The following is a 10,323-nucleotide window of genomic DNA, read 5'->3' as shown; positions in this document are numbered from 1 at the left end:
CCAGGGCTGGCCACTCACCCTGCCCGCAGGTACTAGGCACTAGCCATGGGCTCTGACCAGCTCTCCCCTCTCCTTCCAGCATGGAGAAGGTTTCTGCTGCCTCAAAATCCAGGTAGGTGTGCTTTGGGTTACCCTCTGTGGTGCTTCTCATGCCCTTGCTGGGGCATGTTCAGGAGCCAAGAGGTGCCCCATCTCGTGCCCCGTGGGGCAGCTCCTGGCCCCGAGCTGGGGAAAGCCTGCCCAGGGCTGAGCTCTGCCCCTGATGGCCTGGCTCCTTCTGTCCCTGCAGTGAAGGTGACCCTGGATCCGCACACGGCTCATCCCCTGCTTGTCCTGTCTCAGGACAACAGCAGTGTGAGATGGGAAAGTAAATGGCAGAAGGTGCACAGCATTCCAGAGAGATTTGACATTCAGTGCTGTGTGCTGGGCCGTGAGGAGTTCGGAGAGGGGAGGCACTGCTGGGTGGTGGAGGTGGTGGGGGAGAGGGGAAAGCATCATTCGTGGGCTGCGGGGGTGGCCAGAGCATCTGTGAAGAGGAAGGGGGAGTTCCAAAAGAGCCCAAAAGGAGGGATCTGGGCTGTGCAATACGATGAAGGGCAGCTCAATTCTCTCACATCTCCTCCCACCCCCTTGTCCCTGTCCCCTGTCCCCACGAGGATCTGGGTCTGTCTGGACTGTACCCAGGGGCAGGTGTCTTTTATCAGTGCTGACAATGGGGTCGAGATCTTCGCTTTCACAGCAGCCTCCTTGAAAGAAGAGAACATCCGCCCCTGGTTGTGGCTGGGGACGAATGCCCAGCTGTGCCTGAGGAACAGCACCCCCCAGACCCTGTCCCCAGCCCTGGGGGGCTCCTGCCCTTCTCCAGCCACTCCTGGCTCACCTCTCCTTGGTCCTGCAGGAGCAGCGCAGAAATGAGGGGCAGTGGGGTCAGGGGCAGCCCCGTGTTCCTCCCTGCATGCTGAGACCTGCGGCAGCTGGTGGGGGGGCACTCAGACTTCAGGCACCCCTTTGCTTCATGTTTGCAAACCCGATTTGTGGGCTCCATTTTTCCACTCCTAACTCCATTGACGAATTTAGCTTTGTGCGTGAAAACATGAATTATTTAGCACAGGTTTGGATGTAAAAGAATTAGTAATAATTAATGTAAATAAATAAATCAACTTCTGAACATGGAAATTCCAAGCGTGAGAACATTTTAAATCACTACGAAGGAAGCTGCTTCCTCCAAAAAGAATGGGCATCTTCACCTGGCATGGCAAAACAGTCCAGTGTGAGCTGGATTTGAGCTGGAGCATGGCTACTGTCGGGGGCAGCAAGGATGCTCTAGTGGTTGGATGCTCCAGGACCTGGATGCTCCAGGGTTGGTACACTCTGGGACTGGGATGCTCTAGAACTGGGATGCTTTCTGAGTTGGATGCTCTGAGAGGGCTTGGGGGAGGCAGGATGCTGTGGAATCCAGCCCATGAAGCACAGGGAAAAGCACAGGAAACGACTGGGTTTGTGGGAACCTCGAACAAAGCGGAACTCGGGGAGCTCTGGTGCTTTGGGCTTTGCCCTGCACAGGGCTCTTGTGCTGGGGTACAAGCCCTACTGGCACCCGCGAGTCTCAACCTGCCTCTGAGCCCCAGCGGGCAGCACAGGGGCTGCAGCAGCTCTCCACGCTCCTCTCCCCTCTGCTTGCACACCCCAGTGCAAGGGATGTGGTCACCGTGTGCTGCCGGCCATTGCAGCCCACCTTTGCCTCCTAGTTTGGGTTGATCTTTGCTCTGTGCCTGGTGCTGAGCATGAGCAGCCTGTGGGGGCTCTTTGTTCCCTCCTCTGGAGCACATCAAGGCAAGATACAGCAGCAGCAGGACTGTGGCTGTAAGCTTCCAGCCTCCATCACACAGGCTCTGCAGAGGCTGTGCCCACAGGGGGCAACGCCGGCTCTTGGAAGGCCCATGTTCAGAGGCAGCAGGTGGTCTCAGCATTCAGCTGATCAGAGAACCATTCAAGTCAGAAAAGACTTCCAAGGTCATCTGGTCCAACAATCCCTCTACCACCAATATCACCCACTAGGCCATGTCCCTAAGCACCAGGTCCAACCTTTCCTTAGACACCCACAGGGATGGCGACTCCACACCTCCCCGGGCAACCCGTTCCTATGCCTAACCACTCTTTCTGAGAACAAATTTCTCCTCATTACCAGCCTGAACCTCCCCTGGCACAACTTGAGGTCATTCCCTCTCGTTCTATTGCTAGTTATCTGCCCCCAGCTACCACAGCTTCTTTCAGGTACTTGTAGAGAGCCCTAAGGTCTCCCCTGAGCTGTCTCCAGACCAAAAGACCCCAGTTCCCTCAGGCGCCCCTCACAGGACTCATGTTCCAGGCCCTTCACCAGCTTTGTAGCCCTTCTCTGGACACACTACAGGGCCATGTCCTCCTTGTAGTGAGGGACCCAAAACTGAACACAGTGCTTGAGGTGCGGCCTCACCAGGGCCAAGTTCATGGGGCCGATCACCTCCCTGGTCCTGCTGGCCATGCTGTTTCTGATACCAGCAAGGATGCCATTGGCCTTCTTGGCAACCTGGGCGCACTGCCGGCTCATGTTCAGGCAAGCATCAACCAAAACCCCCATATCCCTTTCATCTGCACAGCTTTCGAGCCAATTTGCTCCAAGCCTGTAGCATTGTATGGGCTTGTTCTTACCTGTGTGCAGGACCCGGCGCTTAGCCATGTTGGCAGCTCCATGCCGTTCCCTCAGGCCCTGTTGCTGGCCCCAGAGAGCAGAGACCGGCGCCTGCCCCTCTGCTCTCCCTCATCAGGAAGCTGTGGGCCGCCGTGAGGCCTCTCCTGTGTCTCCTCTGCTCTGGGCTCAACAAGCCAAGCGCCTTCAGCCACTCCTCACACACCTTGCCCTGCAGAGCCTTCGCCGTCCTCGTAGCCCTCCCTTGGAGGCTCTCGCACAGTTCTTCTAGCACCGTTTGTCTGCCGTGGTGCCCACGCAGCAGGCCAAGCAGAGTGGGAAGATCCCTTCCCTCGGCCGGCCAGCAGTGCCGTGCCTGAGGCAACCCAGGGCACGCTTGGCCCTTTGGGCTGCAAGGGCCCACTGCTGGCTCACATCCAACTTGCCATCGGCCACAACCCCCAGCTCCCGTTCTGGGGGCTGCTCTCCAGCCTCTCCCCCCAGGCTGTACGTACAGCCGGGGCTGCCCCTGCTCAGGGCCCGGCACTTGCTCTTGTTAAACTTCCCACAGGCGGTGGCTGCCCAGCTCTCCCCTTTGGCCAGATCCCTCTGCAAGGCCTCTCCACCTTCAACAGAGTCAGCAGCTCCTCCCAGTTCAGTGTCAGCCACAAACTCACGCAGGTTTCCTTCCCGTCCCACATCCAGGTCATTTGTGGGACCACTGAAGAGACCTGGCCCCAAAATGGAGCCCTGCAGAGCCCCACTCATGAGTGGCCGCCTGCCTGATGTCGCTCCTTTTACCAGAACCCTCGGAGCCTGACCCCTCAGCCAATTGTTCACCCATTGTATCTTCCATTTGTATGGCTCTGTGTTGGACATTTGGTCCAGCTGGATACGGTCAGAAGCCAAGTCAAAATCTTTACTGAAATCCAAGAAGATCACATCGACTGGCTCTCCTTGGTCAACTAGGAGGCTGACCTTGTCATAAAAAGGAAATTAAGTTTATTGAACAGGACTTTCCCCTCACAAACCCATGTGTGCTGTGACCAGTGACCGCACTGTTCCTCTGCTATTTTTCATTCACTTCCAGAGCAATCTCCATAACTTTACCAGGCACTGCCATGAGACTGACAGGCCTGTAATTCCCAGGGTCTTCTTTGCTGCCCTTCTTGGAAACTGGGGCAACGTCTGACAGCTTAAATTCCAAGGATAGTATCATTTTCCACTGCAAAAACACCTTCTACTGCAAAAACACATCTTTGTTTCTCACATCTGGTCCAACCACCTCTCTGCCACCAATATCACCCACTAAACCGTGTCTCTAAGCACCACGTCCAACCTTTCCTTAAACACCCCCAGGGACAGTGACTCCACCGCCTCCCAGGACAACCTGTTCCAATGCCTAACCATTCTTTCTGAGAAGAAATTTCTCCACCCCTGGCTCACGTCTCCTTGGTCGTGCAGGAGCAGGGCAAGAATGAGGGGCAGTGGGGCTAGAGGCTGCCCCGCACACCTCCCTGCACCCTGAGACCTGTGGCAGCTGGTGGGGGGCACTCAGACTTCAGGCACGCCTTTGCTTCATGTGTGCAAACCCCATTTGTGGGCCTCAGTTCTCCATTCCTAACTCCATTTATGAATTTGGCTTTGTGCGTGAAAGCGTGAATTATTTAGCATGGATTTAGATGTAAAAGAATTAGTAATACTCCTTGTAATTAAATAAATCAACTTCTGAACATGGAAATTCCAAGTGTGGGAATATTTTAAATCACTACAAAGGAAGCCGAGGCGATCACCTCCGGGGCAGATGCGTCCTGCAGCTGAGTGGGGGATCGAGGCATGCAGGGGTTTTCCTTCATCGAGGCTATTGGAGGCAGCTGAGGGAGCTGCTAGGACTCAGCAGCCCTCGCGAGGCCAGCTGATGAGGCATGGGCAGATCCAGAAGCCCCCTCTCTGTCGTACAAAGGCAGCCCCTGGGGAGAGCGAGAGTCCAGGAGCGCGGTGAACGGAGCATGGTGCGTAGGTCAGGGCATGGCGTGGCAGTGCTTGCAGGCAAGGCGAGCAGGGAGATCGAGCAGGGTCGGTCATATCTCTGTTCTGGGAAGGACCTTCTACTGAAGAAATGGTGTCCACTCGCCAAGTCTGCTGGTCTGCAGCTGAAACCCAAATTGGGGGGGCCGCAACCTCCCTGGGTAGATGCCTCCCACAAACAGACCTCCTGAGGATGGGAAGAGCAGCCCAGACCCTCACCTGCAGGGAGCTCCAGTCTCTGGAGGTCCCCTTAGGGCCTGAAGGCAGAGGTGGATGTCATGGGTGCAAGTGTGCCCTCAGCTGGGTGAGCTCTTCAAACAGGTGTCTCGGTTACGAGAGGAGCTCACCAGGCAGCATAGCATTTGGGAATTCGAGCAGGAGACTGATAAATGGTATTATGCGCTGACACGGGCCGAGCAACAGCCCTGCCTTAAGGCCAGGGAAGGGGTAGGGAGACAAGCGTGCAGCCCAAAACAAGCACATTTGAAGACTCACAGGAAAAGGAGAGTGGACCCTCGTCTCTGATCGGAGCTGGAGGAGAGTCTCCTCCCTGCCCCTGAAGTGCCGCTATGCAATAGATACGAGGTTCTAAGGCAGGAGAGAGGAGACTCTGGGAGAACTAGTAAAGACCTCAGAAAGATCAACCACAGGGAACTCGAAAAGGCCGGCCACACGAAGTTGGCTCAGTCTCCCATCTGCATCAAAAGCAGTGCCACAAAGAAGGCACAAAGGGAGTTAGTCACTGGAGACTCCTCTCCGAGAGGCACCGAGGCTCCCATTTGCCATCCGGACAATCTCTCCAGAGAGGTTTTGCTGCCTACCTGGGTCCCGTGATCATGATATTACAAAGAGGCTACTGAGTCTGGTGGGCCCCAAAGACTACCACCCCTTCCTGCTTTTTCAAGTAGGATCAAACGAAGCTGTAACAAGGAAATGCCAAAATATCAAAAGGGATTTTATGTCCCTTGGAAAGATGTTGAAGGGATCGGGAGTGCAAGCAGTGTTCTCCTCTGTCCTCCCAGTTGGTGACTGGGACCCAGGAAGAAGGAGACAAACAGGCCAAGTGAATGATTGGCTGAGAGGCTGGTGTCATGCCCACGGTTTTGGGTTCTGTGACATTGGACACGCTTTTGAGGGACCAGGCATGCTGACATCGGATGGGGTGCAGCTGTCCAGGTGGGGCAAGAGTCTTCTGGGCAGTAAGCTGGCTGGGTTTATCAGGAGGGCTTTAAACTCGATGCAGTGGGGAAAGGGGATGCACCTCTGAGTGAAGAAAGCATAGCTGAGAACACCATCACTCTAAGTAATGGCAGGGAAACACTTGTGACCTGTCCCAATACAACAGGAAGGGTTCTAGAAATGCAATGCGACCAACATCCCAGCTGAAATGCCTCCACACCAATGTACGCAGCATGGGAAACAAGCTAGAGGAATTGGAAACCATGGTGAAATTAGACAAATATGACCTGATTGCTATCACAGAAACGCGGTTCTACTGGGGTCTACTACAGGCTGCCTGATCAAGGGGAGCCTGTGGATGAGGCCTTCTTGCTTCAACTACAAGAAGCATTGTGCTCGCACGCTCTCATCCTGATGGGGGACTTCAACCACCCGGATGTCCGCTGGGAAAACTACACAGTAGGCTTTAAGCAATCCAGGAGATTCCTAGAGTGCATTGAGGATAACTTCCTGGGCCAGGTACTAGAGAAACCAACCCAAGGAGAGGCGTTACTTGACCTGGTGCTCCTCAACACATAAGAGCTCATTAAAGAGGTCAAGATTGGAGGAGGAGCAGGTCAAGATTGGAGGAGGAGCAGGAGCAGAGTGACTTGAGAAGGAGTGGTGGAGTCGAAGCATCAGGGACTAACTGCAGCCCCCCTTCTCCAGACAGTGAGCTCAGACAGTGGCTTTCCCTGGTGGTCTGGAGAGGCTTCTGCTGGGGAGAAGCCCCTCGTGCTTGCTGAAGGCCCTAGGCTGGGCACCCAGCTGCCATGGGATGGTGGTGCCAGCCCTGCAGAGCTCCCCAGACACTTGCTCCCATTGCCCCAGGGGCAAAGTTGCTCCAAGAGGGTTATTGCAGGCAGGAACTGGGCAAAGGTTAGGAAAGTTGGGCGTAGGCTTGTACTTTCTGCAGCTCTGCTGGGTGCTGTATGGGACCTCTCTGTCGGTGGGACTCCCTTGGAGAAGAACCCCGGGGGCTGCCTGCTGTGTTCCCCAGCCCGTGATAAGCGCAGGCTCTGCGCCCTGCCCAAGGTGCTGCTGGCTGTGGCTCCTTGTGCCCAGGCCCAAGGGGACTCCTTCCCCATCTGCCTGCGGTGCCTGCAGCGCCTTGGTCCTCTCTCTTCTGCTCCAGCTTCTGCACACAGCTCCCACACCTGCAGCGGCACAGATCAGGGAATCATAGAATATCCTGAGTTGGAAGGGACCCACAAGGATCATCGAGCCAGATGGGGCTCCCCTGGGGCTCCGGCCGCCCCAGCCTCACCGGCCATGCCAGGGGCCTCCTGACTTCCCTCGTCACTCTGCTCCTCCTCTGGTTGGGCTCAGGTAGGATCCTGTGGGGCTGCTGGGGGCTCTCCCCCCTGTGCATGCAGACGTGCTGCCGTAGGGCAGGGGAGAGGCTGGGGGACAGGGGGAACCCAAGCACACAGCTCAGCCCCCACTGGGTTTTGCTTTCCATTTGGTTCTTTCATGCAATATGGTCGCTGCCTTGGCTGCCCTTTCTGGCTCTTCTTCACCTGCCCGAATGCTGCAGAGAGGGCTCCCACTCCCAGCACACCTCCTTCTCCTGCACATCCTCCCTCTCCCTCTCCTGTTTCCCCGGTGGTTTCCCATGGGACATGGGGGACACAGCACGCAACAGCTCACGCACAGCTCACCCTTTGTCACTCACTGCCCCTAAATTTACAATGGCAAAATCTCACCACCTCTCTGTGCCCTTCTCCATTGCCCAGCCCAGCTCAGAGTGGTGGGACCAGACCATCCTCTCACTGCCACCGTGGGGCAGGATGTCGTGCTGCCCTGCCACTTGTCCCCTCCACGGGATGCTCTCACCTTGGAGGTCAGGTGGATTCGACGCACGGTATCTGAGACAGTGCACCACTACCGCAATGGAGAGGACCTGTACGGGGAGCAGATGGGGGCATATGCTGGGAGGACAGAGTTGGCCAGAGATGGTCTCTCTGCTGGAAGCCTGGACTTGCGAATCATGTTGCTGAGACCCTCTGATGATGGCCGGTACATCTGCATCGTGAAAGATGCTGATGCTTATGACGAAGCAACGGTGGAGCTGGTGGTTTCAGGTTAGTGGCTGGAGTGATGCTTCAAAGAGATGGTTCAGGTGTCCCTGGATTTCTGTGTTTCACTGTGGCTGGGCTTCGTTTGGCATGGGAGCAGATGGGGTCTTTGCCTTGGAACTGAATCCCTCCCCAAGTCAAGCCCCAGCCACGGGCTCTTCCCCCAGCCACAGGCGCTGACCCCCACCTCTCCCTGGAGGGCTACGAGGCCGGAGGCGTCCGGGTGCTGTGTCGATCGGTCGGCTGGTACCCGCTGCCGCAGCTGCTGTGGAGGGATGCTCGCGGGCAGCACCTGCCCTCGGTCTCCCAGTCACATTCCCAGGACCAGGTGGGGCTCTTTGAAATCGAAGGCACCGTCATCGTGACTGGGAGCGTGGAGGGGCCCTTGTCCTGCGTGGTCAGGAGCAGCCAACTCCAGCAGGAGAGGAAATTTTCCCTGCACATCGCAGGTACAAACAGCACAGCCAGGGTGAGGTGTTCCGGGCCCCTGCACTTGTCCTGAGCCAGGAAAATCTGGGTCTTCCTTTTCCACCCATGGGCATGTAACACAGCCCTTTTCATGATTCCTTTTCTCAGCTCCCTTCTTCCAAAACACCAATGCCTGCATAGTGGCTCTGGCTCCAGTCCTCATACTTTTTGCTGTGTTCATTGGCCTCGGTGTTTATCTCTTTCTGAAGAAAGGTAAGCTGGCAGCGCAGGGATGGAGCGGAGGGAGGTGTTCTGCAGGGACCCATGTGGGTCTGGAGCGGGGCTGAGCCCTGGCCCAGGGAGGTGCGTAGGAGGAGGAAGGGAATGTTCTCCTGGGGATCCCAAAGGCCTTAGGATCCTCTTGGGCCTCTGCCTTGGGTGACGAAGGCAGGGGAGAAGGCAAGGGGCATTGGGTGGGAGGCCAGGGAGCATGGCTGCAGCGTGGGGCTGGTGGGAAGGCCCAGACCCCCTGCAGATATTCCCACCGAGCAACCAAGCTGCTCTGCTGACCTCCTGTTCCTCCGCCTTTGCTTTTCAGTGGCACAGATCCAAGAGCTGGGTGAGTCCTTGCAGTCCCTGCCCCCAGCCCCTGGGGAAGTGGTGTCCCTGCAGGAGGGAATGGGCTGGGTGGGCTGTGGGGGCTTGTGTGCTGGTGGCTGGGGGGTGCTGGAGGAGCAGCTGGAGCCTGATGGGGGAGTGGGGAGTGCTGGGGCTGGGGCTGCCCTGGGCACGGGACACAGCCAGGATGGCTGAAAGGAACGGGGATCAAGGTGCGGACGGGGAGCGAGCTGCGGAGCTGCCCCGCTCTGCACTGACGCTTCCGGGACAGGGACGTCCTCCACCCGTCCCCATTCCCTTCCACTTGCGTTTTGGTGGCACGGTGCAGAGAGCTGCACAAGTGTCTCTCCTTACTGATCCACGTGCACAAGCCTTGCACAAACCTGGGTGTTGCTCCGTGTTAGTCCAGTCGCTCCCAGACCTGGAGGAAGATGGTCAGTGCCCACTCACCTCAGAAAAATAGTTTAGGATCTAGCTATGGGAGTAGCCGTGGAATGTGAAGCACTGCCTTCTGATCACGCATTGACTGTTTTTTTCTTTTCCATTGAACAAAGGTGCAAAGCTAGGTAAGTCTGCATTCGTAAACTCAAAGTCTTCCCATAAGCAACAATCAGATGAGAAGTTCTCCCGTCTTATCATGCTTTACTTTTGCTTTTCTTTTCTAGCTGGACAAGCTGCAGAGCAGGGTGAGTGTCCATGTGCTTGGGCCCCAGGGCAAGGCCAAGGAGATGTTTAGGGGAGGGTGGGCAGCTGGGACAGAGCACTTCAAGGATTTTCTCTTTTTTTCCAGATGACTACCGTGCAAGGGTTGGTAAGTCTCCATCAAAATCTGAAGTGCTTTGGGGTGTCGCAATGGGATGAGAAGCTGTTCCCTCTCATCATGCCATTTTTCCTCTCATTTGCAGAGCAGCAATTTGCAAGACTTCGTGAGTCTCTATCCCCAAACCCAAAGAAAATGGGTTCTCATCATGTAATGAGAATCTGTACTCTCTCACCAAGTGCTTTTGCTTTTATTTTGCAGAGTACCTAGCTGCAGACCTGGGTGAGTGTCTCTTCCCCAAAATAAAGGAATTTGGCTTTTACAAGTGGGAACTATGGGGTGGCAAGATGTCCCTTTCTATCATGCATTCTTTTTGCTTTTGTTTTTCAGTGAAAAAAGATAGAGAACTCGGTGAGTATCCTGCAGCACAACAAAGCAGTCTGGGGTTCAGGCATGGGATGAGAAGCTCTCCCCCCTCATCAGGCATTTCTTTTCTCTCCCCCTCTTTTTTTTTTTTTTCTTCAGAGGAACAAGCAGCAGAGCTGGGT

Source organism: Cygnus atratus, chromosome 33 (genome assembly GCF_013377495.2).
Source record: "Cygnus atratus isolate AKBS03 ecotype Queensland, Australia chromosome 33, CAtr_DNAZoo_HiC_assembly, whole genome shotgun sequence".
Lineage (NCBI taxonomy): Eukaryota > Metazoa > Chordata > Aves > Anseriformes > Anatidae > Cygnus > Cygnus atratus.
This window is presented reverse-complemented; position numbering follows the sequence as displayed.